Raw genomic sequence first — 27473 nt, 5'->3', positions numbered from 1 at the left:
TATTGCTATTACTCCAGTTTACAAGGTCATCCAGATCTTCCTGTATGATATCCTGGTCCTTCTCCGTGTTAGCAATACCCCCCAGCTTTGTGTCATCCGCAAACTTTATTAGCACATTCCCACTTTTTGTGCTAAGGTCAGTAATAAAAAGGTTAAATAAGATTGGTCCCAAAACCGATCTTTGAGGAACTCCACTAGTAACCTCCTTCCAACCTGACAGTTCACCCTTCAGTATGACCCATTGTAGTCTCCCCTTTAACCAGTTCCTTATCCACCTTTCAATTTTCATATTTATCCCCATCTTTTCCAATTTAGCTAATAATTCCCCATGTGGAACCGTGTCAAATGCCTTACTGAAATCGAGGTAAATTAGGTCTACTGCATTTCCTTTGTCTAAATAATCTGTCACCTTCTCAAAGAAGGAGATCAGGTTGGTTTGGCACGATCTACCCTTAGTAAAACCATGTTGTAATTTGTCCCAATTACCATTGACCTCAATGTCCTTAACTACTTTCTCCAAAATTTTTTCCAAGACCTTACCTATTGTTTCTGACAGCAGAGATTATATTACATACCAAAAAACCTATTAAAATAAAGTTTTTTTTAGGTTGCAAAGTCAAATGTCTGAAAGTTTAGAAATGCAACATTTACAGTTACCCATTCAACTTTAATTCTCCTCCTTTGTGCATCCAACCTGTGCGCTAAATGAGACAGAGTGCTATGAATAAACAGTATGTGATCATGTAATTAAAGAGCATATAACAACATGTGAGAACAAGGGTGATGTTTAATAGTTCATAACTCACCTGAGCTTAAATGGAATTTTATGGGATAAAGAAAAGGCACTTCCCTAGCCTGAGGGCTTTCTCCCTGCCAAGTATCTAGGGCCTGCTGCAAGTAACTGAGGCATTAGGTTTTTTCAAAAAACTCACACAAGTATCTTTTATACTAGAAAGTGTTAGACAACCCAGACAGAGGTCACCACCAGCTCCCCTTCTATTACTCAGCATTAGAGAGAGAACCCTATGTGCAATGTTTCTAAAGGAGAGAATTGGGAAATGAATAAATATAGGACACGGAGGCCAGCCCCAGCCAGTGATCCAGACTGCTGAACCTGCTGAGATTCACTAATATGGGAAGCAACTCTAGGGAAGCCAATGAAAATTACATTGGAGCAGGGCTCAAAGTGACACTAATCTCCTTGGTAGTACTCAAGCACCTGATAAGGATGAGGAAGCTGCACCGTTCTCAGAGAATATAAATGAGCCAAATAATGACATGGGAGAGACAGGCAATTTAAATGCTGCTGAAAGCATAACAATTAGCTCACCTAAGTCTGCTGCAGGGAACAACACAAGTGAGACACTCACATAGGGACAGCATATAAACACACAAATGCAGTGGGGGGGAGAGATGCAAGATGCACAATGTTCCAACCCATAGTGCTAGAAGAGACCACCTGGGTCAGCTAGTCTAACCCCTGTCAAGATGCAGGCTGTGTTGTGTCTAAACCATACAAGCCAGATGGCTATCCAGCCTCCTTTGGAAAGTCTCCAGTGAAGGAGTTTCCATGACCTCCTGCAGCAGACTTTCCCATTATCCTACATCGTTTTAAATAATACATTTGACAGCTATAGATAAGCTCTGACCTGTACAACTGTGAAAGCAAGAGAAAAGGTAATCATAGAAGATTAGGGTTGGAAGAGACCTCAGGAGGTCATCTAGTTCAACCCCCTGCTCAAAGCAGGACCAACCTCAACTAAATCAGCCCAGCCAGGGCTTTGTCAAGCCTGACCTTAAAAACTTCTAAGGAAGGAGATCCCCCCACCTCCCTAGGTAACCCATTCCAGTGCTTCACCACCCTCCTAGTGGAACAGTTTATCCCAATACCCAACCTAGACCTCCCCCTGTCATAAACAATTAGTTAAGGGTTAATGTCTCTTTTACCTGTAAAGGGTTAACAAACAGGGAACCAAACACCTGACCAGGGGACCAATCAGGGACAAGATACTTTCAAATCTCGGTGGAGGGAAGCCTTTGTTTGTGTTTTTGGGGTTTTGCTTTGTTCTCTCTGGGTCCTGGAAGGGACTAGACGGGCATCCAGTTTTCTTGCCAATCTCCCTGCTACAGTCTTTTATAGTGAGTAATTTAGTAAGAAAGGCAGTTATAGTCATTGATTGTTTCTGTATTTGCAAATGTGTAGTTTGCTGGAAATATTTTAAATTGTATTTTGCTGGGGGAGGCTTCTTTCTAGTGTCTATAAGCTGACAGACCCTGTAATATTCCATCTTGAATTTACAGTGATTTTCTTTATTCGTTTTTCTTTTATTAAAAGTTTTGCTTTTTAAGACCTGTCTGATTTTTTCCCTTGTTAAGGCTCAAGGGAATTGAGTCTGTACTTAACAGGGAAGGAGAAGGGTGAAATCCCTTTGTTTTAGATTCACAGAGTTTGAATCTGTAGTGCCTCTGGGTGAGGGGAAAAGAGAAAGGGGGGGAACCCACCTGAATTCTCTGTGTTGTGATTCAAGGAGTTTGAATCACGGTGATCTCCTAGTGTACCCAGGGCAGGAAAGATCTGGGACGAAGAAAGGAGAAGGGGGAATCCCTTTGTTTAGATTCACGGAGCTTGAATCTGTATATCTCTCCAGGAACCCAGGGAGGGAACATTTGGAAGGGAGGAGGGGGAAGGAAAATGGTTTATTCCCCTTTGTTGTGAGACTCAAGGAATTTGGGTCTTGGGGGTCCCCAGGAAAGGTTTTGGGGGAGACCAAAATTTATCAGGCACTCTGCTCTAAGTCCTGATTGGTGGCAGCACTACAGGATCTAAGCTGGTAATTAAGCTTAGGGGAATTCATGCTTTTACCCATATTTTGGATGCTAAGGTTCAGAATTGAGAATTATACTATGACACCCCCACTGCAACTTGAGACCATTACTCCTTTTTCAGTCATCTGCCACCACTGAGAACAGCCTCGTTTCATTCTCTTTGGAATCCCCTTTCCGGTAGTTAAAGGCTGCTATCAAATCCCCCCTCACTCTTCTCTTCTGTAGACTAAACAATCCCAGTTCCCTCAGCCTCTCCTCATAAGTCATGTGCCCCAGCTACCTAATCATTTCCGTTGTCTTCCACTGGACTCTCTCCAATTTGTCCACATCCTTTTAGTAGTATGGGGTCCAAAACTGGACAAAGTATTCCAGATGTGGCCTCACCAGTGCCGAACAGAGAGGAATAATCACTTCCCTCGATCTGCTGGCAGTGCTTCTACTAATGCAGCCCAATATGCCATTAGCCTTCTTGGAAACAAGGGCACACTGTTGAGTCATATCTAGCTTCTCATCCACTGTAAACCCCAGATCCTTTTCTGCAGAACTGCCGCTTAGCCAGTCGGTCCCCAGCCTTTAGTGGTGCATGGGATTCTTCTGTCCTAAGCACAGGACTCTGCAGGACTTGTCCTTGCTGAACCTCATCAGATTTCTTTTGGCCCAGTCCTCTAATTTGTCTAGCAGCAAAGAGTCCTGTGGAACCTTATAGACTAACAGACGTATTGGAGCATGAGCTTTCATAGGTGAATATCCACTTCGTTGGATGCATAATGTAGTAAGAGGAGGCCCTGAGATATAAACCTTGGTATCAGAGGCCTGGTATGAGGCCTAAGGCCTGAACTAAAGTAACAGTCAAGACTTTGCTAACATAAAGCAAAGTGAAGCTCTGAGCCAGACGCAGGCCCTGCTCACAGAAGCTGGCAAGGAAAGGGCTGATGCTGCAAGAAGATACGTATCTAAAAGGTACTGAACACTAGAAATCAGAACATTCACATACTTGCACATTCCACACAGATAACAAGGAACAGGCTGACCCATCCCAATGACAGGGGCAAAAGGGTAATATGATGGATAGAGTTGTTTTGTTTGAACCAACATGTACAAGGTGAGAGGCAGCACCTTACTACGTAGAAGGGTTGCACCTCAATACGTCAGGAGTGATGTGTAACTTGTTTGTACCTGTGTATAAGAATGCATCCCTGGGGCGGTGTCTTTGTCCGGCCGGGGGGGTCAGTGGAAAGTCCTGCCACTGACTGAGCTGAGTTCATTGACCGTGGATACATATTCATAGTATGCCCTGAATTAGGCTAAGAAACCAACAGGGAACTATTATTGTATCCAATACGGCAATAAACCTGGCCGATGTGCCTTCGTACCTTACTAGACTCTGTGGTCATTGGGGGTTCTTTTCAGGTCTGCTATGGCAGCTATCTTCGAAGAGCTGGGACAGCACACAGAGGGAACACATGCACGCAAGTGATATCAACATTGAACAGAGCAGAGCACCACACCTGTAGCATCTGACAACACATGAAGTGGGTATTAACCCAAGAAAGCTCATGCTCCAATACGTGTTAGTCTATAAGGTGCACAGGACGCTTTGCTGTTTTTACAGATCCAGACTAACATTGCTACCCCTCTGATACAATTTGTCTAGGTCACTCTGACCCTATCCCTACCCTCCAGCATATCTACCTCTCACGTCAGCATAGTGTCATCTGCGAACTTGCTGAGGGTGCAATCCATCCTATCATCTAGATCATTAATGAAGATGTTGAACGAAACCAGCCCCAGGACTGATTCCTCCTTATAGTCCATTCATCCAATCCATACTTCTTTAACTTGCTGGCAAGAATACCGTGAGAGACAAAAGTTTTGCTAAAGTCAAACTATATCACATCCAGTGCAATGAGTTGTGTCTTTTGATACCTTTGTCTGAAATGTGAGATGTTTACAGAGAGAGTTAAGATTGCAAGGAGGCATCAGAGAACAGGCACCTTTACACACCCTACAGATCCCCTAGAGTACAGTTGACCTAGACAGCAAAACTCCCTTCCACTCAAGAGCCTTAAGGTGGCTGTGCAAATAGTGGAGCTTCCAGAATGAGAGAAGGGACCTAGTTGCCTTGCCACGTGGTGGAATCCACAGCTTTGTGTTTTGTGCCCAGGCTCCCTGTAGCATGCCTAGGGAGAGCCAAACACCTCAGAATGGGATTCACAAAGCTGAGCAGGGGAGCCACTGAAACTAGCAAATGGGAAATGCCAAATATAGGGGTGTGGCCTAACCCCCGTCTCCCCAAAGGGAGTTAGGCACCTAGGTTCAGATCAGAGGGAAGAGTCTAATTCCCACTTGCGAATCCTCTCCAGGAGTTAAGCACCAGCTTGCTCAAGGCTGCAGGAGGTGGCAGTGGTGCACCCCTTGTAACTAGTAGCCCAGTGCTTAGAACACTCTCCCAGGATGCGGGGGATACAGGCTCAGATCCCTCTTCTACCTAAAGCTGAGCCTGAGTGCCTGAGCCGCTGGGCTATGCGGTATTCTCAATTTCTCCAGCTGGAGCTGTTCCACTCTGTATAAATAATTAAATATCAATTGGGCCAGAGAGTGACCAGATAGCTCTCTGGGTAGGGCACTCACCTGGGAGGCGGGAGACCTCAGCTCCAGTGTCCCCATGCCAATCACTACTGGATTATTCATACCAGTGGGATAGAGATTGAAAGAGCACTGCCCCAGAACACCTGTTGCCCAGGCACTCTCCTGACAAGTAGAGCCTCCAGTTCAAGCTGCTGCTCCACACCAGGCAGAGGGTGGAATTGAACCAGGGTTGTCACATCCTAGGTAAGTGCTTTACCCTCTGGGCTAGTTCTTGGGAGTCACCAGGACCTCTGGCTCAACCTGTGAGGAGTACTCCATAACGCCAAACGCTCAGGCCCCACAGAAGAGCAAGACCTAGTTTGAGGATCCCACTGGGACTTAGATGTGAGATAGGTACCTGGGCACTAGATTAAGGCAACTGTGCCCAAGTCAACTGGCAGATTTTTAGGCAACACAGTGACTTTAATGGCAGAAATTTTAGTGCCTAAGGACTTTAGGCACTTACAGGGTTAGGCATCTGCTGAGCAGGGGTTTTAAGAATCACCGTGGCACCTAAATGTTGTATTTAGGGGCCACGTGTGGCAGTTACATGCTTATTTCCTTGTATGGATCTAGCCAACGTGTCCAGCAGGCCTTGCAGTGTGTCACCATCTAACAGGAAGAAGGAAATATTTACAGCATCATGTAGAACTAAACAATTCTTTAAGAAATGCACAGGAACTGAGAATTAAAGAAATTGTTTCTACAGTGAGCTATCCATTTTACTCTTTTCCTTTCTACTTTCTCCACTTTATATTAGCTTCACTATATACACTGCTTTAGCTAGTGAAACTATAATGATGCTTGTTTATCTGGGTTTGAAAAGCCTGTTTCTGCTCCTAACAGTATATGTATAACATGCAATATGGCAATGTTCTGGAAGATTTTAACATGCCAGGCATATCCCACATACCACAGAAAGGTGATCTGACAGTGCAACACCGGCTATATCTAGGCATCTAAAACAAGTTTTCTGAGATTCAAAATGTCTTTCAATTGTGTAACAGGCTGAGCATTTGAGCATCATTAGACTGGAAGTATGATGGAGTTTGGGGATCTGAAATAGGCATAGCTAGTGCATATCCATCCAATTATGCCTGCAGAATATGATCCAGGAGAGTTTACACTCTTTCCAATTGCAGTGTAGATGCCTGACCTTACAGAGTAAAGCAGTTATGCTTTACCAAATGCTAGTTTCCTTGGATTTGATCCATTCCAAATATTCACGGAGAATCCCTACATACTCCTAGTATCAGAGGGGTAAATGTGTTAGTCTGGATCTGTAAAAGCAGCAAAGAATCCCGTGGCACCTTATAGACTAACAGATGTTTTGGAGCATGAACTTTCGTGAGTGAATACCCACTTCGTCAGATGCATGTAGTGGAAATTTCCAGGGGCAGGTATATATACGCAAGCATGAAGCAGGCTAGAGATAACGAGGTTAGTTCAATCAGGGAGGATGAGGCCCTTTTCTAGCAGTTGAGGTGTGAAAACTAAGGGAGGAGAAACTGGTTTTGTAGTTGGCAAGCCATTCACAGTCTTTGTTTAATCCTGAGCTGATGGTGTCAAATTTGCAGATGAACTGAAGTTTAGCAGTTTCTCTTTGAACTCTGGTCCTGAAGTTTCTTTGCTGCAGGATGGCTACCTTTAGATCTTCTGTTGTGTGTCCAGGGAGACTGAAGTGTTCTCCTACAGGTTTTTGTATATTGCCATTCCTAATATCTGTGTCCATTTATCCTTTTCCGTAGGGACTGTCCAGTTTGGCAGAAGTACATAGCAGAGGGGCATTGCTGGCATATGATGGCATATATTACATTGGTGGACGTGAAGGTGAATGAATCAGTGATGGTGTGGCTGATCAGGTTAGGTCCCGTGATGGTGTCACTGGTGTAGCTATGTGGGCAGAGTTGGCATCAAGGTTTGTTGCATGGATTGGTTCCTGAGTTAGAATTACTATGGTGCGGTGTGCAGTTGCTGGTGAGAATATGCTTCAGGTTGGCAGGTTGTCTGTGGGCAAGGATTGGCCTCCCATCCAAGGCCTGTGAAAGTGTGGGATCATTGTCCAGGATGGGTTGTAGATCCCTGATGATGTGTTGGAGAGGTTTTAGCTGGGGACTGTATGTGATGGCCAGTGGAGTCCTGTTGGTTTCTTTCTTGGGTTTGTCTTGCAGTAGGAGGCTTCTGGGTACACATCTGGCTCTGTTGATCTGTTTCCTTATTTCCTCATGTGGGTATTGTAGTTTTGAGAATGCTTGGTGAAGATTTTGTAGGTGTGGTCTTTGTCTGAGGGGTTGGAGCAGATGCGGTTGTACCTCAGTACTTGGCTGTAGACAATGGATCGTGTGGTGTGCCTGGGACGGAAGCTGGAGGCATGAAGATAGGCATAGCGGTTGGCAGGTTTTCAGTATAGGGTGGTGTTAATGGGACCATCACTTATTTGCACCACTTATTTGTGGTGTCTAGGAAGTGGACCTCCCGTGTAGATTGGTGCAGGCTGAAGTTGATGGTGGGGTGGAAGCTGTTGAAATTGTGGTGGAATTTTTCCAGAGTCTCCTTCCCATGGGTCCAGATGATGAAGATGTCATCAATGTAGTGTAGGCAGAGTAGGGGTGTGAGTGGACAAGAGCTGAGGAAGCATTGTTGCAGGTCAGCCATAAAAATGTTGGCATATTGTGGGGCCATGTGGGTGCCCATAGCGGTGCCATTGATCTGGAGGTATATATTGTCATCAAATTTGAAATAGCTGTGTGTGAGGATAAAGGCACAGAGCTCATCAACCAATTGTGCTGTGGCATCATCAAGGATACTGTTCCTAACAGGTTGTATCCCATCTGTGTGTGGGATGTTTGTGTAGAGAGCCTCTACATCCATGGTGGTTAGGATGGTGTTTTCTGGAAGGTCACCAATGCATTGTAGATTCCTCAGGAAATCAGTGGTATCACAGAGATAGCTTGGAGCGCTGGTGGCATAGGGTCTGAGTAGAGAGTCCATATATCCAGACAGTCCTTCAGTGAGAGTGCCAATGCCCGAGATGATGGGGCGTCCAGGATTTCCGGGTTTGTGGATTGTGGGTAGTAGATAGAATAACCCTGGTCTGGGCTCTAGGGGTATGTTGATTTGTTCCGGTGTTGGTGTAGGGAGTGTCCTGAGTAGATGGTGCAGTTTCTTAGTGTATTCCTCATTGGGATCTGAGGGAAGTGGCCTGTAGAATTTGGTATTGGAGAGTTGTCTGGTGGCCTCCTTTTGGTAGTCAGACCTGTTCATGATGACAACAGCATCTCCTTTATCAGCCTCTTTGATTATAATGTCAGGGTGGTTTCTGAGGCTGTGGATGGCATTGCATTCTGCACAACTTAGGTTATGAGGCCAGCGATGTTGTTTTTCTGCAATTTCTGCCTGTGCAAGTCAGCGGAAGCATTCTATGTATAGGTCCAGACTGTCATTTCGACCCTCAGGAGGAGTCCATGTGGAGTTCTTCTTGTGCTGTTGGTGGGAGGGTAACTGTGTATCAGTGGGCTGTTCAGTGTTATCCTGAAAGTATTCTTTGAGTCGGAGATGGCGAAAGTAGGCTTCCAGATCACCTCAGAACTGTATCATGTTAGTGGGGATGGCAAGGCAGAAAGAGAGTCCCGGAGATAGGACAGACTTTTCTGCTGGGCTGAGTGTGTAGCTGGATAGATTGATGATATTGCTGGGTGGGTTAGGGATATCACTGTTGTGGCCCCATGCGGCAGGTAGTTTAGACAGCTTACAGTCCTTTTTCCTTTGTAGAGCTATTGCAGAATCCCAAAGAAGCCTGGATTCCACCAACTCATATGTACCTGCTCACATTTACACACTGAAGTAGCAAACTGAGTACAATAGGATTACACATCTAAGTAAAGTGAAGCACAAGTTTGCAGGTCTGGGGCCCAAGTTTGTTCAGTTTTGGTATCATTTCAGTGGAATGCAGTGACCCTGGAAAAAGATTTAGGGGTCATTGTAGATAACCCTCTGAACATAAGCTCATGGTGCAATACAGTAGGTAGGAGCATGACCACAATCCTTGGATGTATGAGCAGGGGAATATCAAGCGGGAGGAGGGTGGTATTACCTTTGAAGAGACTGTCTAGGAAGGAGTATGGCAGAAAGAGATCTAGGGGTCATAGTGGACCACAAGCTTAATATGAGTCAACAGTGTGATACTGTTGCAAAAAAAGCAAACGTGATTCTAGGATGCATTAACAGGTGTGTTGTAAACAAGACACGAGAAGTCATTCTTCCGCTTTACTCTGCACTGGTTAGGCCTCAACTGGAGTATTGTGTCCAGTTCTGGGCACCGCATTTCAAGAAAGATGTGGAGAAATTGGAGAGGGTCCAGAGAAGAGCAACAAGAATCATTAAAGGTCTTGAGAACATGACCTATGAAGGAAGGCTGAAGGAATTGGGTTTGTTTAGTTTGGAAAAGAGAAGACTGAGAGGGGACATGATAGTAGTTTTCAGGTGTGTAAAAGGGTGTCATCAGGAGGAGGGAGAAAACTTGTTCACCTTAGCCTCCAATGATAGAACAAGAAGCAATGGGCTTAAACTGCAGCAAGGGAGATTTAGGTTGGACATTAGGAAAAAGTTCCTAACTGTCAGGGTAGTTAAACACTGGAATAGATTGCCTAGGGAAGTTGTGGAATCTCCATCGCTGGAGATATTTAAGAGTAGGTTAGATAAATGTCTTTTAGGGATGGTCTAGACAGTATTTGGTCCTGCAGTGAGGGCAGGGGACTGGACTTGATGACCTCCCGAGGTCTCTTCCAGTCCTAGAGTCTATGAGTCTATGAGTCTATGGCCTTATTGATATGATTACTGTATCCTGTGTCCAGTGCTGGGATCCACACTTCACAAACAATGTTGAAAAACTGGACAGGGCTCAGAAAAAGAGCTACAAGAATGATTTTTGAGACCTAAAGAAACTCAGTCTATTTAGTTTATTCAAGAGAAGCTTAAGGGGAGACTTGATCACAGTCTACAAGTACCAACACGGGGAAGAGATTTTGCATAACATATGAATCTTTGGTCTAGCAGAAAAAGCTAGAATGAAATCCTGTGGCTGGAAGATGAGGTTAGGCAAATTCAGATTAGAAATAAGGCACAATTCTTTAAAGCAATGAATAGTCAACTTCTGGGACAATTTATCTAATGACATGGTGGATTCTCAGTCACTTGAAGTCTTTACATCAAAACTACTGTGGCACCTTATAGACTAATATGTATTGGAACATGAGCTTTCATGGGTGAATACCCACTTCATCAGATGCAATAGTCACCCACGCAAGCTTATGCTCTAATACATCTGTTAGTATGTAAGGTGCCACAGGACTCTTTGTTGCTTTTTACAGATCGGGACTAACATGGCTACCCCTCTGATACTTAAATCAAGATTGAATGGCTCTCTTAAAAGATATGCTGTAGCTCAACCTGAAGTTGTGGGCATGATGCAGAAATTACTGGATGACATTCTGTAGCCTGTGCTATGTACAAGGCCAAGCTAGGTGATCATGAGAGTCCCCTCGGGCCTTAAAATACATGAATTTCAGATCACAGCCATGCATGACTGCTAGAGCACCAGGCATGTCAGGCATGGGAGCATGTGTGGCTGAAGCACACTGCACTCCAGCGATCCCAGGCTGCAGAATGTCCTTGAGGGTATTCCAGCTGGCACAGGTGACAGCAGCCCCAAGGATGATCTAAGATGGTGGCCCATTGTCTCTCTGATTGGAAGGGCACTGAAAAGCCACCTCCTCTGCATCAGGCATGCCAAGCTGGTCCATAATATGCATGAGTGTTGTGCGATGTTTTCACACACACGGTCCTGTGTCACTGGGCTGTACTGTTAGTGCCTTTGCACGTCTTTTTTTTGTAGTTCTCACTACACTCATTGCCACTGCTTTTCTACTAATCCACAGTGTAGCTGGGAGATGGAATTTATAACTGGCTGACTGGAAGACTCCACTATCCCCATTAATCACCCATCAGAGAATGGAAAGATGAGTAGACACTTAAATGGCCAGACAGAGCAAAAGGGTGTGGAATGCAAGAGCTAGCAAAGCCCAGCTGGCAGTTTGATCCCAGGGTAGAAGAAAAGGCAGCAGAAGCAGTCATCTTGCAGGGAAATTTTCAAAGGGGTTCTTACAGACAGGAGATGCTGAGAATGACAAATCCTCTCCCTAGAGGAGACTAATGAAGTGCAGCATCCAAGTGCTAGAGGACACAGTCACTACCCACAGTGCCAAAGACAGCTTCCTGCAAGAGATAGAGTCTCTGGCCGGCTGTCTCTCAGACACACATGCACACACAGATGGGATTCATTACAATGAAGACATGTTCTTCATTACATTTAGCATGCAACTCACCCCCGCGCAGCTCCCAACAGCCCCATATTTTATAAATCAACAGACCAAAGTTTCCTCTGCCACTGCCCAAACATGGAATTTCCCCTCAGAACTGCTCCTGCCCAATGGCCTGGATGGACAGGAGTCAGTCTGGCACCAGTCAGTGCTTTCCTCCTGTAAAGCCCAACACTCCATGTTCTGGCAAGGCTAGACTCAGTAGGAGCTGCACACCACAGTGGCCTAATGGCACCACCACTTCTTGTTGCCTGCAGAGGCCTTTTGGACTAGCCCTGTGATCCAATGTGTTCTCTAACCAGCAGCCTGCCCAGAAGGGAGCTGCCTTGCATGGAATCCTTGGTGTCTTTAGAGCTAGGATAACAAGTTGTAATCAATACTGTTAGTTACAAATTGTCACGGTTTTTCATTTAATACGTTTGTCTGGGAACATATTGTTTTGTTTTGTCTGTTTTTTATTTGACCAGCTCTTCAAATGGCTAAGTGATACTTTGGGAACAAGGGGTTAGACGAGGAATGCTTGTATTACATACAATTTTCACAATCACACCTCCCTCTGTCAATTCCAGGAGAGGCAAAGCTGCTTTTGTAATGAGCCAGCCAATTGACACCTCCTCATCTATTATTGAGAGTGGACTACATCCACCCTGATCAAATTGACCCTGTCAACACTGGTTCTCCACTTGCGAGGCAACTCTCTTCTCTTCATGTGTCATTATATAATGCCTGCATCTGTAATTTTCACTCCATGCATCTGAAGAAGTGAGTTTTTTTACCCACAAAAGCTTATGCCCAAATAAATCTGTTAGTCTTTAAGGTGCCAACAGACTCCTTTTTGTTTTCATGTATTCTTTGACAGGTTTCCTGGCCCCATTTAGGGTTTCTGTCCTGCCCTCCATTCCCATTTCCAGTTGTGTACAGGTTTGGTGCCGTTGGCCATTTTGAAAAAAATATTATTTTATTTTTGGACGAGGGCATGTTGTGTGCTTGTGTTTTGACATGTTTGGCTGATTTTTTAGGAAAAAAGTAAGGGTTAGTTTGAAAGAATGGAAAGAGGACTTAAAGAAAAGGAGGGTTTTTTTAAACAAAGATTGTTTAGTTAGATTTAGTAAGGAGAGAGGTTGGTTATTAAAGAAAAGAGATTATGGTTAGGTTTATTAAGGAGAGAGGGTTTAAGATTCACAGATTCATAGACTCTAGGACTGAAAGGGACCTCGAGAGGTCATCGAGTCCAGTCCCCTGCCCTCATGGCAGGAGCAAATACTGTCTAGACCATCTCTGATAGACATTTATCTAACCTACTCTTAAATATCTCCAGAGATGGAGATTCCACAACCTCCCTAGGCAATTTATTCCAGTGTTTAACCACCCTGACAGTTAGGAACTTTTTCCTAATGTCCAACCTAAATCTCCCCTGTTGCAGTTTAAGCCCATTGCTTCTTGTTCTATCATTAGAGGCTAAGGTGAATAAGTTTTCTCCCTCCTCCTGATGAAAACCTTTTAGAAACCTGAAAACTGCTATCATATCCCCTCTCAGTCTTCTCTTTTCTAAATTAAACAAACCCAATTATTTCAGCCTTCCTTCATAGGTCATGTTCTCAAGACTTTTAATGATTCTTGTTGCTCTTCTCTGGACCCTCTCCAATTTCTCCACATCCTTCTTGAAATGCTGTGCCCAGAACACGACACAATACTCCAGTTGAGGCCTAACCAAAAAGTTTGAGAAAAAGTTTGAAAGAAAAGAGAAACAAGGTTATTAAAGAATAGAAATTTTTTAAAATAAATTTAAAAAAAGCAAAAGGTTTATTAAATAAATGAGGAAAAATATAGACTATGTTTCTTTATTTAGTAGATATGCAGGGTCTTATTTTTTACCACGAAATAGATATGCATACGCATGCACTCTTGACAGCATGTGCTTTCACTTTTAACATTGTCTTGAATGCATCAGGCTCGTGAGACTTAAAAATCAGGCCCATAGTTTGTAAAGAAGAAGAATATGACCCAGCACAACCATGATTAAGCCAAAGCCAAGGACTGAGCAATATTCTGAAACATTAGCCCTAACCTGTTGCCTAGAGTATTGTACGGCTGTCATATAAAAGAGGATTAGCCATTTAAATGGGGCTGTTGATTAAAGATGGCAGCACCTAGAAGGCCTTGGCCAACATCAACAGTCAAGCCTCCCATGAAGAGGCGTTTTACAGGCAACATTGTGGGACCTGAAGAAACAAACATGCCATTGATGCAAATAGTGTTTGAGATGGGTCACGGCAGCAGGGAGACTATGACTCTGACCGCAAAAATTACACAGAGGAGAAACACGAGGCTGGACCGTTGAGCCAAGATTTGTTTGAGACTCTGGACCCCGGCTGGTAGAAACTAAAATGATTCAAACAAAGGGAGGTACAGAGACGAAGCACAGGAATATTTTATGGAAGAATGTTCAAGGGGATTGGCGGGGGACCTGGTCATCGGTGCTCCGTTGGCTAGAGCCTTTTGAATCAAGCCTGCACAGAGACATATTGCTTTTGTTGGGGGGTTTTAAGCAGCATGCTGAAGGAGTCTCTTAACACACAGTGTAAAAGGTTTTAAAATCACATTATGAAAAAGTACAAAGATACCTTACACGAATTTCTTAGTGTAACTTTTTCAGCAGCTGAGCAATGATTCTTCAGAGGACTTGGAGATTCTGGACACTGGCAGCTCTAAGGGGGCAAATGGATTGGGCCCAATCTGTTTTTGCCCAGGTCCCAAACCAGATGCTCAACAGGATACTGAAAGAGACTTGGATGTTTATTCTATAGGCCTGAACTATCTAAAGTTAAGGGAGAAATTTGGTATTGACCCTGTACGAGTTCATAACTGTAAAACTATTATGCGTGCAATTGTACATAAAAACATGTATGAGCTGCTATGTATGGAATCATCAAGCACTGCCTGAGAGGGAAACAACCTGAGGATTACCCTGGGTGCGTTATAGATCCCAAGGTTAGAGGTGTCAACTGCGTGAACTGGACTAAAGATGATATGAACTGCAAAATTAAAGAAATTAGTGGTAGCTTGTGCATGCTGTGTGTGTTAAATCTCATCATTGCAGGACATATCCCAATGTAGTGCCTCTGTTTAACTTAGGAACATTTAGGTCTAGGGGCAGAACTAGTAGACAAAGTGATGAAAGCCAAAGACCCAAATAGCATTTTAGATTAAATAATCAAACCGACGGATAAATGTTTAATGCACAATGTTGAAGGTCTTCTTTGTTCAGCAAATTACAAAATCCTGCTAAGAAAAAACACTAAGAGTGTTTTTTTGGGAAAAATTAGGGCGTGTTGAAAAATAAAATAAAGATGTGTGTTTTAAATAAAACATCAGTTGAAAAATAACTGTGCAAAGCGTGTTTTTCTCTGCCTTAGGACTTAATCATTACACCTCTGATTTCAACAACGTCTCAGGTCTCTCATCTACTGATTCATATTATTCAATGTGTACAGCATCTGTTGTATAAAAACAAAGCAACAAAATCTCTAGGGGCTTAGACAAGATAATAAAAAACAAAATTGTAATTGTTGCTTTGTATAAAGTATCTTCATGTATGTTTTTGTTAATATTATTTCTGATAGCCCTTTGGATGGGGGAGATAATGCATCATAAAGTGGGAAAGTGATTCTGAATACCAAATGCTTGTCTGTGCTAAAGCATAACAAAGAATGGCTTCCTAAAAAACTATTTAACTAAATAAGTTATCAATATTCCCCCTAAAACCATGACAGCTCTCTTATACCCATTATCCTGCTCTCAATGGCTCTGACTTTTGTCTTTTTAATTTTTTTTATTGTAAAATAGATCACGTGTGGTAGAGTTTTAACTCCACCCTAGACTTTTAAAGCTTTCTTTACAATTTACAGGTAAAGTGGTTTTGTCTGGTTATCTTTTTGTATTTTGGGCAATTCACATGCTACTTTAAATAGGCCTCACTGCATGCTAATTTTTATTAAAATAACATTTAATCCTCCTTAGTTGACAGTTTATAATAGTTTAAAGCAGTTGTTATTAAAAGGGGGCCTCTTTATTTCACTATAAAAAAATTACGTCAATTTAAATAGGTAGAAAAGTGTTCAATCTATTGTGAATGTTAACATTGCTATTTCTTTACCATTAACATTCCTGAAATAGGTGTTGATCTTACTACATTAAAAGCTTTGCATATTCAGTAAAATTTGGCAGCCCTTTAGGTTTACATTATTTAATTTTAATCCTCTGCTTTTGCTTTAAAAAAATAAAAAGCAGAAGGGACTGCTTCAAATAGGTCTAATTTTCTATTAAAACAACATTTGATTGTGTTAAACTTAAAATATAACTTTATTTGATATGATTAAACACTGTGTGTGTAGCAAGTGTTAAATGGTCGGGGGGAAGTCAGGAATGGGGCAGGGGGTCTTCCAAAATTGCAGGCAGGCAGTCTGATCACTGTGTGCGAGAAAACGAAGGCAGGTAGTCCAAGAGCCATTTCTTGTCTCCATCTGCTACCAGTAGATATAACACTTTATGGCAGGTCTGAGATAGCAAAGATGATAGGAACTCTAGATTATACTGAATCCCAAGCAAATGGCTTTAGTCTGCTGTCACGGTAGCTCCAGCCCTTGCCTTTAATAGTTCTAAAACACTTACACGTGAAACTACAGCAATGCCCAAAGAACAGTGATATTGCTCAATCCTTGACATCGGCTTAATCGTGGTTGTGCTGGGCCATATTCTTCTTCTTTACAAACTATGGACCCAATTTTTAAGCCTCACAAGCCTGATGGGTTTAAGGCAGTTTTAAAAGTGGAAGCACATCCTGTCAAGCGTGCATGCATATGCACTCCTATCTGGGGGTGGAAAATCAGACCATGTGTATACACTGAATAAAGAAACAGTCAATCTGGTTATAGCCAAAACACATTGTAAGCCAGGCAAGAAAGAAAGAATGTTTCTACAAACGGGTGCTTTTTCTCTCTGGAGCAAGCTCCTTTCCAGCTTTCCCCATTTTCCCTCACTATTAGCTCCATACAATAACAAATAAACCAATAAAATTAAGAGGTCATGCTCCTATTCTGCTTTAATGACTCTAATCTGATCTACAATAATTTTCAATAGTACTGCCCATTATTTTTACATTCTATCTTTAAATTATTTTAATTCACATGGCTTCTAGTCTTCAAACTAAGCACTATTAGTTTTGCTTGGAATGAATACACAAAGCTCACTGCCCTGAGCATCTGTAATAACATAATGAACATTATCTTGAAACCTTCTGATTTTTACTGGCATTCAGCTGAAGAAAGAAAAAAAACTTTCCTAAATGAGAGGCGTCAGTTCTCACAGAAGGGAAAAGGCAGAAAGCACTAGAAACCAGAGATCCAAAGTTTTTAATTCAGATTCTATCTAGGTCCCTCTCTTTCAACTCTATCTTGCTGCCTTCAGAATGGGCATAAAAATTGCCCCAGAAGCTGTGACAAATTGGATATAAAAGAATTCCTGATCACTGAACAATAATATTTGGACTCATCCTGCCTGCTTTTGGAATCTTTCTGCAGGATAAAAATTCTAGCCACTGACAGATCATTTAAAAGTTCTAGGAAGGAGGATCAGGCCAGCCATGGGAGAATAACATATGAAGAAGGTGCTTTAATTTTTTCAGAGAATTAATAAAATAAACTCCTCTGATACCTACCAAGTTGTCTTGAAAATTTCTCTTAAAGTTGCAAGGACTATTCCATTTGTTTCCCAGCCTGAATTTGCAGACAGGTGTCGCTTTCTGCAGAGCTTTAATCTCCTTTAGGATGGTGTTTAGAAGAACAGCGTACCAAGCACTCCATGCTAAGAGGGAGCTGCTGCCATTCTGAAATAGGCTTACACCTCCCACTCCCCTGCTTTGCTTGGACAGTGAGATATTATGCAACTAGAGATGCAAATGTGCTTTGTGGCTGGCAAAGTGATGGGATGCAAAGCTGGCTAACTGCTCACTCAGTGGAATGAGCCTGGGGGATGTAAAGGCAGCTAGAGTGATTTTCTCTTGAACCCATGAGTTATTCATGCTGCCCTTACAGTCACTCCAGGCTAGTCTCTCTCTGGCATGGATGGGGGTGCCAGACTAATCCGTGGCTGTGAAGGGGGTGCCCCTTGGGAGTTCACTGCTTGAGGAAGGTAAGGAGTAGTTTTCAGATTTGGCTACCTGTATATTCCTGCAGGTTTTTTTAGATGACTATTCTCAAATTCCTGTCCTTGGCCATAGTGTATCTCTGAAGGAAATCCAAATTTCATTGCGAAGTCATTGACATTGATTTCTCAGCCTCAGTTTTACCAGACTTATCTGTGGTAGAGTATGCTTAAGCAAATTATGTGAAATGATCCCCAATCACCAGGATTTATTCAGACTCCTCTTTACTCCTCTCCCAATAAAGGGAATGCAAATCCTTTCAGAGGATGTCTGTAGAGATGACACTTTGCATAGGTGCTCTGCTAGTTCCATTAAGCAATTTTTTGCTTCACACGTCTACAAACTCTTGTGATATAACATTCTAACTCTTGTCTCATCCCAGGCCAAAAGAACCTGTCCCTTGTTAGGTTCACGACTCTTTCTGATCCCAGGTGAGCCATTTCTTCATGCAATTGTTTATAGACTAGCTCACTACAGTGTCTTGGCAGCGCAGGTTGGGTCCTTCAGGTTGTCCTGCATCTCAAAATACCATTGGAGTCAATATGACGCCTGGTCCACTCATATAGAAAATGCTGAACTTCACAGAATCTCATTTTCTTTCCTTCAGACCAATTTGTAGTTGTTTTTCTTTAGCTCTCTAATTCTTTGAATTGTAGACTTACTTGCTTGAGCTGATTTCAGCTCATCAGGACATATTTCTTCCACTATGGGTTCGATATGTTGTATTACATTTCTTGTAAAGTATAGATTTGCTGTAATTTCTGAAATCTACTTCACATGACCCTCATTTTGGGTTTTCCAAGCTTGAACAAATGCTCTCAGGATCATATTCTTGTATGCCTTTTCCCACATGATATGTAAAGATTCCTTGTACAAATACTTGGCATCAATGTTCATTTTTCCAGGATGGTATTTTATGGTGAATTTGAAATCTGAAACCCATTGTTAGGCCTGAATAAAGATATAGCAGACAAAACCAGGTATGCCTACCTGACCAAAGTCAGGCTAACAGAAGTTTTTGGGTAATCCCTGAGTGGAAAATGCTGAAAAAGCAGCATGTCTCACAAAGCGCTGGGAAAAAGTGAGATTCCTGGCATAGTATCAGATGTGCTGTGTTAGGAGCAGCTCGTTCGAAGAACTGATAAGAGCCCTAGCTTCTCAGCCTCCTTGTTTTCACTCCCTGGTTTTGTTCTTTGTTTGTTTTTAACTCCCTTACATTTCTAACTTTAGGCATGCATGTATACTAAAGGTGTCTAGTTTCTAGTTGTTAGAAGAAGGGGGTGGGTTGCTCAAGTGAATAATTTATGACGTGACGGAACTGTCTATATAGGCTTATACGAAGATGTAAAGAGCAGGCCGGTTCTCTCTGGAGACGAGCTGCTCTCTATCGATGCGTGCACTTGTCAATAAAGATCTTTTGATCGGACCTTGCTGGTGTTGCCTGTCTCTCTTGAGGTCAGACAACGAACTTTGCTGTCTGGGTTCGAGTCCCCAACATCTTTGGCGACTCCGCCGGGACTTGTTTGACTCTTCGGCGTGGGATCAGACCCTGAAGCAATGCAGCACGCATCCTCCAGTTTAGGGGAGCCTTGCCTGGTGATCTGATCCCTGCGTTGGCGATAAGGCGTGTTCTGTGAACCAGCTGAAACTCGTAGAAATCCAGCAACGTCCACCTACCCATTGAGTAGGGTCCAGGTTGTCTGGGTTCGAGTCTCTGACAACTTAGGTCTGGGTTTGAGTCCCAGTCCAGAGTTTGCGCAGGATCCAGCTTGTCTGGGTTTGAGTTCCAGTCTGGGTTTGAGTCCCAGTTCAAGTGTTCAAGTCCCTGGAGAGGTAAGCAAGCGCTCGACGCGGGGAGGTGGGGTTTGAATCCTTTTACCAAATGAGACAAGTTGGCAGTAAGTGCCTGGGGGACGCCCCGTTGTCTCTGATACTTAGAGATTAGAATAGAGTTGATGGGACAACCAGTTTGGTTAATTCTAAAATGAAAAATTTGTGTTGGATCCAATGGCTGTCATTTACCTTTCATTTGTCCCCGACTAGAGACTGGCCGGAGGGTGGAACCTTTTCCACAAATAGGATGAACTCCTTAAGGGATATTTTGGTTGATCTTAAGCCGGGACAAATGGATTATTTGTTTGTATGGAATAATTATAAACCCATGAGGGGACGGGTAGCTTCTGAAGCTGTTTGTATGGAGAACTCTTGTAAAAAAAAATCCCCCACCATATGCCCCAGAGCCGCACCGGGAGGAGGACAATTTTGTTCCTGTTCTTCCCCCTGTCTGGTGGAGTGCAAGGATTCAAGAGCAAGATAGGGACAGTTCAGGGACAGAGGAGAATCAAGGGGGAGCTCAGAGTGATGTTCCCTCATCTTCAGAGGAATCAGGCAGCCTCACCCCCTCTGTGCAGCCTCCAGCCAGCCTTTTGCAAACTTGGCCAGGGACTGCTTTTCAAACACTCCCAATATTACAGCAGCCCTCGTCCTCGCCCTCGTGGACCCCTATTAGGTTACTTAACTCCATGAGGGAGAATGTTTCTGAGACACCCCTAATATGACAAGCCTCGTTGAGAACTTATCCAGTTCCACTGGTTGCTGGGGGACATGAGATGGTTTTTACCCATATCCTGTTTGCAACTTCAGATTTGTTTAACTGGCAGTGCACTATGCCTCACTTATGGGACAATCCTGAGGCAGTGGAAAGAATGTTCTACACAATCTTTTTCACTCATGTGCCCACTTGGGCAAATGTAAATCAGTTATTAGATACTCTCATGACAGAGGATGAAAGATAAAAAGTAAAAGAAAAATCTGCAGGTCATTTGAATGCACCTTGGCTAATTACTGACCCTAACTGGAATCCCAATAATCCAGCTCAAAAGACAAAGTTGGATGGATTTTTGAAAGCGGTTTTGAATGGTATTAGAGATGTAGGGGAGGCTACTCCAAATTGGAGCAAGGTGACTGCTTGTGTTCAGCATCCAGACAAGCACCTCCCTGACTTTTGTGCTCAACTGATTTGTGAAGTTAGAAAGCATGGTAATTTGAATCCTGAAACTGATCATGGAAAGGAGATGGTTAAAATGGTTTTCATGTCACAATGTGCAAAGGATATTGCAAAGAGATTTAGAGAGCATCCAGATGGTACACAAGGGAAAAGTTTGTCTAAAGTAGTTAGCATTGCTACTAGAATGTTTAATGGGAGAGAGGAAAAGAAAGAAAAAGAGAAGAGGAAGGAAAGGCAGAAAGATATAAAGGAGCAAGTATCACTGTTGGCAGCAGTAATGATCGGGGGAAGGGGAAAAGGTCACGGATGGAACAGAGGTGGATGGAATGAATGGAAAAAGAGAAAAAGCAGCGAGAGGCAGAGAATGTGGAGAAGGAGTTAGAAGTAGTGGTTGTCATTATTGTGGTGCAGAAGGACATTGGAAAAAAAAGTTGTTTGTGAATGGATCTGCATTTGTTCGTGAAGGAATCAGACACTCTGGATATGCACTTACTGATAAGCAGACTGTATTAATAGGGGAAGCTCTTTCTCCCAGGGTGAGTGCCCAAGCTGCAGAGTTAAAAGCCCTAACCGCAGCCTGCCTTCATGCTAAAGGGAAAAGGGTTAACATTTCTACTGTTTATACTGACTCTAAATATGTTTTTTGGGGGTGTGACATGCTACTGGAGCCATTTAGAAGGAGAGAGGATTCATTACTTCCTCAGGATCTCAGATTGCTCATGGAAAAGACATAGCTGAGTTATTGCAAGCTATCCAAGCCCCTAAAGAAATTGCAGTTATTCACTGCAGGGCTCATACCAAACAGCCTGATCCAGTGTCAGTAGGAAATTGATTTGCAGATGAAGCTGCTAAGGCAGCTGCACTACAAAATACACAATTGACTGCGGGTTCCCCTCTTTTGACTTGGCAACAGCAAGCCCCAGATGGTGAAAAAACAATCTGGGAGAAGTGGGGAGCTAAGCCCACCTCAACAGGACTTTGGGAATGTGGTGGTTGCTATGTGTTGCCTAAAAGTTATCAGAGTGAGGTGGTGCAACAAATTCATAATAATGAATTGCACTTGGGGGCAAACAAAATGGGCCAAATTATCCTAAGACAGTTTGTTTCTCCAGGACTTTATGAGGAAGCTAGGAGAACAGTAGAGAAATGTGCTTTGTGTCAGCAACGTAATCCAAAGGGTGTGAACAAACAAGCACCACGTAGGGGTTGCAGATGGGCTCATAGGCCCATGCAGCACATTCAAATTGATTTTACTGAATTACCCCCCTCAGAAGAAAGCCACTCCAAAGCAGTTTGCAAGGTGCTTCTTAATGAGATCATGCCAAGATTTGGCCCTCCTGAAAAATTAATTCTGACCGGGAATGCATTTTACAGCAAAAATTTGCAAGAAACTTACTGAAGCAGTTGGGACAAAATGGGTTTTTCATGCTCCCTGCCATCCTCAGAGTTCAGGCCAGGTGGAGCTTATGAATGGAACTCTAAAGACCACCCTAACCAAGTTATGTAAAAAACTTAAGATGAAATGAACAAAAGTTTTTCCTTTGGCTCTGTATATTGTCAAGACTACCCCAAATACTAGGACTAAGCTAGCACCCTTTAAAATACTTTTTGGACATGTACCACCTTCTTTTTCTGCTCTGGTTTCAATACCTAGTGACATCGATCTGACTTGTGAAACAAAAACTTATGTAAAAGCTTTACAGCAGCATTTAACTTCATTACAACAGTACTCAGCACAGTCTCAATCTTTACCATTGTGGGAAGCTGTTCATTTTATTTTGCCAGGTGACCCAGTGTGAATCAAAGCTTACTGAAAGACTCCACTTCAACTCCAGTGGCTAGGACCATTCAAGACTATCCTGGTGAGCCCTACTGCTGTTTGGGTCAGGGAACTTCCCACTTAGATTCATCATACCAGGATCAAGAGGAGCACCGCTCGGGAACCTGACCTGGTGAAGGGTTCCCCAGATGCAGACAACGTCGGACTTCGAGGGAGCCACACACGTCAACCCCACCGTGAACCGGGTGAGCCAGAAGCAGACGACCGCCGTGCCCAGGACACATGGACTGCTATCCCCTTGGGCAACCTGAGGCTAAAGCTCGAGAAGAAGTGTACTGGTGCCCATTCTCCAAGGAATGGCAGCGAATAGTCGTTTGGGGAATTGGTGAACTCATTTGTGTATCGTTTGTTGTTTTTCTTTGTGGTGGTTAAATTAACTAGGGGATATAAATATAATGTCTTGATTCGCTTTGCTCATGAAATGAAAGCCCGTATGCCAGCACTGAATAATATTTCATGTTAGGTATGGTCTTCCCATGATCCCCATACCTCTTAGCCCTATGAATATGACATGGACTTCTTCACAGAAGGACTCCTCAGGCTTGCAGAACCTAACCTAGGCAGATTCAGGAATCCCGATTAATAGATACCTTACGGTGTGGGAGCGACTTGGTGAGTGGTGCTTCCTGGGCTCAGGAAAGGTGCCTGTAGGAGTTAGCAATTGTAAAGCCTATTTAATAAAACCCATTTTGGTGAAAGCCGTGGCCCTAATTGTACTCTTGTACAAGGGTCACCCCGGCCTGGAAGGTCCTGGTATGTTTTCTCTGCTAATTTTTGCAGCTTGTTTAATAGGTGGGTATTGGATAAACCTCATAGGTTTACCATTATACGTTGTGTTGTAGCACCAGACCTATCGCACACTAATTACACCGTGGTGCTGGAGCGTTCGGAGATCATTCACATACACTGTATAAAAAGGCATTCTTTTAATTCTTCGGGTGCTGAGTACTCTGTGTGTCATTGTATTGATAATGCTACTAATAGTTTTTATGGGCTCTCTGCCTGGACTGGATGGTATTACAAATCTCAATATACTGCATTTGTTATATCTAACCCTTGTTTGGAGTCTATTGGGTTTGTGGAGAAAAGGCTTATTTAAGCTTGCCTATCTCCTGGAAGGGGTCATGCTATTTGGCCTGGTTAGAACCCCCTGTCCTATACCGAGATCACCTTCCTTCTGGACGTTTAAGAAATGTGCGAGATGCCAGGGAAGATGTTGCCACGTCTCGACTCCTTACCTGGAAAGCACTTAAAGATTGGACAGAAACTTGTGCAGCACTTTTCTTTGCATGTGGAGATGCTACTTACCGTATAGGGGAAGATATAATGAGATTCCAAGGAGTGTTAGAAACAATGGCTAATAACACTGGTGAAGCCTTCATTGATCTCGCCACCGAGCAAAAACAGCTTAGACAAATGGTTCTTCAAAATAGAATGGCTTTGGATATTTTGTTAGCCTCACAAGGAGGGACATGTGCCTTAATAGGACAAGAATGTTGTGTATATATTCCTGATGTTTATAATACTACATGGGAGAGAGCAAAACATTTTGAAAAAATTGCAAGGGATCATGGAGGAAAGCGACCCAGCTGGAACTCCTGGTGGAGTGATTTATTTAGCTGGTTGCCTCATGTAGGTGGATGGCTACATAATCTGCTTAAAAGTGCTGTTGTTATTATTTGTGGATTTTTGTTGCTTTATGTAATCATAAGGTGTGGATGCTCAACACTGTGTGGGAGCTCAACTATGTAAAGAAGCCCCCAGGGTTAAAAGGCCCGGCAGGTAGTAAACCCCCGATATATATAAATGAATATGTGTCCCAAGAATCCCCTTATGGTCCTCTAGGGACAAAAGGGGGATTGTTAGGCCTGAATAAAGATATAGCAGACAAAACCAGGTATGCCTACCTGACCAAAGTCAGACTAACAGAGGTTTTTGGGTAATCCCTGAGTGGAAAATGCTGAAAAAGCAGCATGTCTCACAAAGTGCTGGGAAAAAGTGAGATCAGGGAGAGGCTGCATTCCTGGCATAGTACCAGATGTGCTGTGTTAGGAGCAGCTCGTTCGAAGAACTGATAAGAGCCCTAGCTTCCCAGCCTCCTTGTTTTCACTCCCTGGTTTTGTTCTTTGTTTGTTTTTAACTCCCCTACATTTCTAACTTTAGGCATGCATGTATACTAAAGGTGTCTAGTTTCTAGTTGTTAGAAGAAGGGGGTGGGTTGCTCCAGTGAATAATTTATGACGCGACGGAACTGTCTATATAGGCTTATACGAAGATGTAAAGAGCAGGCCGGTTCTCTCTGGAGACGAGCTGCTCTCTATCGATGCGTGCACTTGTCAATAAAGATCTTTTGATCGGACCTTGCTGGTGTTGCCTGTCTCTCTCGCGGTCAGACAACGAACTTTGCCATCTGGGTTTGAGTCCCTGACGCCATCTATGGACTAGCAGCATTTAATTTAGCCTATATCACCACCTACATTAGTGAATTGTTACCACTACAGACTGTGCACGAAGGTGCATAGAAGAGATATTCACTGAACCTTTTTGTTATAGTCCATTTCAAAGCTAGTGTCTAGTGTCCCAGAATGGAAGTGGTAGTTGTCTGTAGCTGCTAGAATTCTGGATCCAGTGACAATCACCCAGAGTTTTCTTGATGCTGGTACAGGACCACGGCCAAGACCCTCATTTGAGGCATCATTATGCAAGGTGAATGGTTTCTGGAAATCTGAGTATGTCATGACTGAAGGATTAGACAGAGCATGACTCAGTTGTTCTAAAACTCTTTGATCTAGTTCTGTCCATCATGTCAGGTTGGCAAATGCTGCCTCTGTCCCCCTCATAAGGGAGCCCCCAAACACCAGCATCCCCCACCGTTTATTCTGGGAATTTAAACCTTTTGTTTTAGAAGCTTCCCAGAAAGAGAGATCTGCTCAGTACTCAGCAGCGGCAGCACATGTTTGATCACTCTCTAGCCCCGGCAGTGGCTCACTCATCAGACCCCCTCCCTATTCTTAAACAAGAAGCTGCCATTTCTCTTACATAATGTATATCACCATTAACTAAAATATTTACAATAAACAAATATTCATAATTATTATTGAATATAAACAATGTAAATCTATTTCTAAAACGTCTACTCTAAGAAACTCACAAATACAACCACAAATTCACCTAAGTTCTCCTCCTCCAGAAATAACTAGAGAAAATTCTCATTTGAACTATATTTTGCCAATACAATATTCCAGATAGTAAAACTATTTATTTTTGACCACAGGAAGAGAAATAGGGAGAGGCAATGCATCTGAAAAATAATTAAATAAATCAAGTGCAAATTAACTAAGAAAATGTAAATTTACTTTGGATATTATTCACTGCTGTTTTACATCCAATTTACATTATAAGTTCAGTTTTCATGCACACCAACTCAAATGTAAAAGACAGTTTAATTCCATATGCCAGACTAATTTGGATATACTGGGCTGCACTATTTGCAAGAAATGGAGCAGGCTGATGGAGCAACTAATGAGCTAATTAGCTGGAAGACCTTCCCTTCTCAAACTGGCATATCTTTTTCTATTATAAATAGCCGTGACAAGACAAGAATAAATTACATTTATCACCTGTCCTCCACAACTCTTAGGAAATAAACTTGCTAAAGACATCTTCACAAGTTTTAGAGTTTTAGGCATTTTTCTGGAAAGTTTTAGAGATTATCTGCTGGATATTATTTGCTGGTGGTACAACAATCACATCCCTACTCAGATACTACACTGATAAGCACCAGCGTAAATACAATGATAATAATTCTACAAATAAAGTGGTTTTAAAATATGATACAGACAAAGAAACAGCAGCTACACAGGGCAAACAGATGGGTGTGATAGCTGCATCTCTTCCCTAGATGGCTTTCAGTTGAAGCAACAAATTCCTGGAGATTAATGCAAACCACTAACTCTAGCATAAGTTTATCTCACATCCTTTGGGAAAATCCTGTTCACTCACCTTAGGAACAGCAAGTTCACAGTACTCCACAGTACTGCTGTGCCATGCTGGGGAGAATGAGTAACTGTACAGTAACTGACTGTATTTTGAAGAAGCCTTATTGAGGGCATAGGAACAAACCATCTCAATGTGCAGAAAGAATAGCAAATATGGCAGGCGCCCAGCTTGGCTTAACAGTGAAATCTTCAGTGAGCTTAAACACAAAAGAAAGTGTACAAGTAGTGGAAACTTGGATAGATGATTAAGGAGCAGTATAAAAATATTACTTGAGCATGCAGGGGTGTAATCAGGAAGGCCAAAGCACAATTGTAGTTGCAGCTAGCAAAGTATATGAAAGATAAGAAGGGTTTCTACAGGTATGTTAGTAACAAGAAGGTGATCAGAGAAAATGTGGCACCCTTACTAAATGGGGGAGGCAACCTAGTGACAGATAATGTGGAAAAAACTGAAGTACTCAATGCTCTTTTTGCCTCGGCCTTCACAGACAAGGTCAGCACCCAGACTGCTGCACAGGGCAACACAGTATGGGGAAGAGATGAACACCCCTCAGTGACGAAAGAACAGGGTAAAGACTATTTAGAAAAGCTGGAC

General features: G+C 42.9%; 1 long non-coding RNA gene across 1 annotated transcript; it reads left to right on the top strand.

The window, feature by feature from the left end:
* Window positions 1-19725: 19725 nt before the first annotated feature.
* LOC115651656 lies at window positions 19726-24768 on the top strand. Its single transcript, XR_004000399.1, has 2 exons — window positions 19726-19866; window positions 22826-24768. It is a non-coding gene; the product is annotated as an uncharacterized LOC115651656 (long non-coding RNA).
* The last annotated feature ends 2705 nt before the right edge of the window (window positions 24769-27473 follow it).

This window comes from Gopherus evgoodei, chromosome 4 (genome assembly GCF_007399415.2).
Source record: "Gopherus evgoodei ecotype Sinaloan lineage chromosome 4, rGopEvg1_v1.p, whole genome shotgun sequence".
Taxonomy (NCBI): domain Eukaryota; kingdom Metazoa; phylum Chordata; order Testudines; family Testudinidae; genus Gopherus; species Gopherus evgoodei.
The sequence above is the reverse complement of the archived record's forward strand: the minus strand, read 5'-3'. Positions and strand labels throughout refer to the sequence as shown.